The sequence below is a fragment of the Choristoneura fumiferana genome, chromosome 25 (genome assembly GCF_025370935.1).
Source record: "Choristoneura fumiferana chromosome 25, NRCan_CFum_1, whole genome shotgun sequence".
In the NCBI taxonomy this organism is placed as follows: Eukaryota; Metazoa; Arthropoda; class Insecta; order Lepidoptera; family Tortricidae; genus Choristoneura; species Choristoneura fumiferana.
In genome coordinates this window covers 64,810-69,135 of record NC_133496.1, presented here as the reverse complement: position 1 = coordinate 69,135, position 4,326 = coordinate 64,810, and the positions used below count along the sequence as shown (strand labels likewise).

Here is a 4,326-nt window from a genome sequence, read left to right as displayed (position 1 = left end):
TGGTACCTAGTACTCTAGTGCCAGGGACAAGCTAATAGCGTTTTACTATCACGTCACGACGCATTATTTGCTGGAAGTGGAAAAATTGTTTCTTATCTCAAAGTGATATTTGATGTTCCTTTATTAGGTTACTAGCGTTTACCTGCCGCTTCATACGGGTAAATTATTAGATACAGTAGTTGAATTAAAATTCCGGGATTTCATTAAATTCTCGTGGGAATTCCCTAAAATTACATCGTTGGTTTTCGTTGTCATTAAATTAAAACACCCTTGCCAAATGTCATGACTCTAAGCCCAGCGGTGATTAGTTCGAAATTTTATCCCTATTCCGTGGGAACATCGGGATAAAAAGTAGCCTATGTGTTATTCCAGACGTCCAGCTACCTACATACCAAATTTCGTAACTCTAGGCCCAGAGCGGTTGTTATTTAGAGATTTTATCCCTGTCCCGTGGGAATATCAGGATAAAAAGTATCCTATATTATAATTAAGGTTCTAAACTGACTTTTTGCCAAATTTAGTCTAAACCCGTCCAGCCGTTTCAGATGAGTGTATATTTTCTCGAATTAGGAGTTTAGACGAATAACAACGCTTCGTTTTCAAGAAATCCTAAAACATTTTTAGTGCAAATACAAAAGTCTACTTATTTTTGGAATGTTTCTTTTGCATTGTATTTTTTATTCATTTATCTCAACATGTTATCTTCAGTGCACGAACATCGCATGTGACTGATTTTTCAATCGCGTCCGCTTCTTACTTGGACCACGCTACCCGCTAAAATTAATTACATTTCTGATGGAGCAGTAATTAGTTATTAGGTATTTTCCCGGCTGCAAACTACGGAACCTCATAATCCCAGGCGGATGGTAAATGGCTCTGAGCAATCGGCTTGTGAAGATTATCATTTTGTTTCACAGATGGCGGCATTGTCCGAGTTGACCGTTGCCAGAAGTGACGGTTCACCGAAATTAGGTTCGCCAAAATTTTCTTGAGTTCTGTATTCAAAGAATGCTGATTTATTACTAAGGTTCCACTGCATGGCCAATCATCTGAAGATATTTACTAAATTAGATGCACAGAACAGCTATTTTTTCACAAAAGAAATAACTTTGATTGAATTTTAGGACCGATGTTTTTAGAACTCGCAGAACCGGTGGCCTATGGGGCAGTAAGGTTCTAGGGCAAGGATTGTGCGAACCGAATGACAAAACCGGAGAATTTAATGGTACAACTACCCTAAACTAAAAATACTTAATAATTCCAAAAAAAAACCTTAAAACAAAAACAAATACTAAAAGTGGGGGTAGGCAAGGTCCCGTCGATGCTGGCAGCGTTTCCACTTTGAATTGCTAAGCTGATTCTTTGTCCGAGGAAGCATGGGTCTCAAGATCGAATAGGAATATAATTTTAATTAATTACAGAAGTAATTGTAGAAGTGGGGCGCCGTCTTTTTGAGAGAGGTCTTATCCCCGCTCTGGGTCGTTTCTTGTGCAAAGGTTGTCCATCGCTGTTCAACGCGGCGACGCGGCGAGTGTATTGGGCACCTTTGCACCTGGTATGAGGCGGAGCGGGTTATGTAACTGATTGTGTGTGAACCTATTTATCTGAATTTCCTGTTATTTATTTAAATTTGTATAACTTCACATGTTTTCTTAAATAAAAATTTAGGTATTTACTTATATTATTGTCGTTATGAATGAAGATTTTTATATTAATGTCTTCTTATTAGATTCAGACGTAGTCCACCCTTAGGTTCCTGCAGCATACGCTTCGGTTCGCACTTGAGTTGCTTCGGTGTGTTCTCGGAGGGTTCTACTCTAAACTGTGATAGGAGCTTCATCATACACACTTTGATCTGCGTTTGGGCAAAGCGCATGCCTGAAAAAAATATTCAATAGTTCAATTATCTGATTTAGCACGTGTATATTACGGAAAGTTGTCTATAAGCCCATCCCAGCCTATATACGTCCCACTGCTGGGCACAGGCCTCCTCTCAGAACAAGAGAGCTTGGGCCATAGTTCCCACGTGAGCCCAGTGCGGTTGGGAACTTCACACGCACCATTGAATTGCTTCGTAGGTCTTCGCAAAGCTCGTGGTAAATTTCAAATGTAATTCCGCACATGAATTTCGAAAAACTCAGAGGTGCGAGCCGGGGTTTGAACCCACGACACTCTCTTCAGAGGCTATAGGTCAAACCACTACACCACCACTGCTAATTAAATTAATGTCTATAAGTATCTATGTTTAATCATTCTTACAGTTATTAGTTAAAATAGCCATAATATTTGTAAATAAATTCGGAAACTTACCAACACACCGTCTCGGTCCAAGTCCAAAAGGAAAATATGCGCCAGGGTACAGAGAAGCTTTATTTTCAATAGAAAACCTTTCTGGGTCAAATATCTCTGGATTAGAGAAGTACTTTTCATCCCTTGTATAGCTTGATATGATAATCATTATTTGGCCTCTTTCTACTGTCACATCAGTTCCAGGTATATTACAATCTTTTAGAGCACATCGTCTAAAAAAATCGACAACCTTAGAGTTTCATCTATTATTTGATCTAAGTATTTTAAGTTTGAAACCGCTTCAAAAGTTATTTTTCCATCATTCTTTTGTAATTCGTCTTCAATTTCTGCTATAGCTTTATCTTGTATGTCAGGGTTGAACGCCAGATGATACAGCATGAAACTCATAGTCATAGCACTAGAGTCATATCCTCCAGCGAAGAAAATAAAAAACTGGCCAGAAATCATCTCGATTGTCATGCTTATAGTCCGTCCGGGGCTGTCGCTATCTTTTTTTGACGAGAAATATTATTTTCTTCTCTCAGTTCCAACATTAAATCTCCTCTTTCTGAAGGTTTCTCATTTCTCTGTATTATTATATCCTCTGTCATTTTAGAAAACAATTTGCCAACGGACTTTGGATATGGAGTGACCCCGAGTTTTTTAAATGCACCAGGATACATGATTTCAAGCATGACGTAGAAATTATGGGTAAAAATGCTTTTATCAAGGGTATCCATTATTTTGTGGTGTGTTGTAAAAGGTTGTATATCCATACCAAAAGCACAGGCACAGATGTTTGACTGAGTAAAATTTTTGAATGGCCCACAAACCTCTTGCTCTTTCCGAACTTTAGTAACTTGATTGATGTAGTCAAGGAATCTATCCCCGCGGTCTGACATTAAGTCCATCATGTTTTTAAGCTTCGCCGGTGTAAACAGACCTGTTAATCGTTCCCGTAGTATGCGCCACTTCTCACCCGTAGCGTGAAATAAGTTTCCACCAAGTTCTTTTTCATCAAACTCCAATCCACGGTCTCCAAATGAATCAAAGTCTCTAATCGTTATGTTCTTTATGACATCTATGTCTTTTAATAGTAAAACTGGTGTTTTCATCCTGAAAATTCCAATAACCTTTTCATTTGGATATTTGTCGTAGATTTCTTTATGCAGCTCGCCCTGGGTCTTTCGTTTGAGAATAAAGTCCTTTATATTGCCAAAAAAGAAACTCGGCTCGGGTCCTGCAACATTTTTACTTGTCCAATAATTTTTATCTATTTTAAAATGATTGTACATGAATACAATGACGATAAGAAAAAATGATAAAAATATGACAACCATTTTAATTCACGCAAGAAATATAAATGAGCTAAGTGCCAAGGTCTCGTGGTTAAGTAGTTAATTGTGTGCCAGATGTTTTTTCACAGGTGTTTGTTACAAAACGTCATTCTTTTGTGTAATGGTCTAAGATCCGAACTTAAAATATTTGCACCGGTCTGATAATAGAATGAAATGTGGTTACCTAATGATTCGCCGACTATTTTTAGGCAGATTATTGATTGGCAGACAACGTTTCGCTGAGTAACGGTACGCCGATGAATTTGTACGCAGATGTATTGTTTCGCAGACTAACGTTTCGTAACTCAACCTTTAGCAGACTATTTACTTGGCATATGAGTCAGTAAGCCGAACAACTATTTACAGAAATTCGATTAGCCTATTAATCACTACACATTTTGTACATTTGGTCGAACAACATTTCGCTTTTGTAACGGTGCGCATATCAACTTTTCGCATCTTTTCGTTTCGCATGGGGAATGGCATTCAATACCGCGAATATGTGTGGATTAAACTATGGCGTTATTGGCATTTTTACACGCCGTGCTGACCGCGCATTCTTTATGATTTTCTTATGTACCCTCACAAGTTTTAAACATATTATAACGCAAGTAATAAACGTATTTTTGACCATCATGTGTATTTATTTTGTATTGGAGTCTAAACAAACAATGTCACGATGCTAGCAGTACGGTTCTGG

At 38.0% G+C, this 4,326-nt stretch overlaps 1 pseudogene; it reads right to left on the bottom strand.

The window, feature by feature from the left end:
* Positions 1-1,515: 1,515 nt before the first annotated feature.
* LOC141442526 (cytochrome P450 6B1-like) lies at positions 1,516-3,623 on the bottom strand (annotated as a pseudogene).
* Between the last annotated feature and the right edge of the window lie 703 nt (positions 3,624-4,326).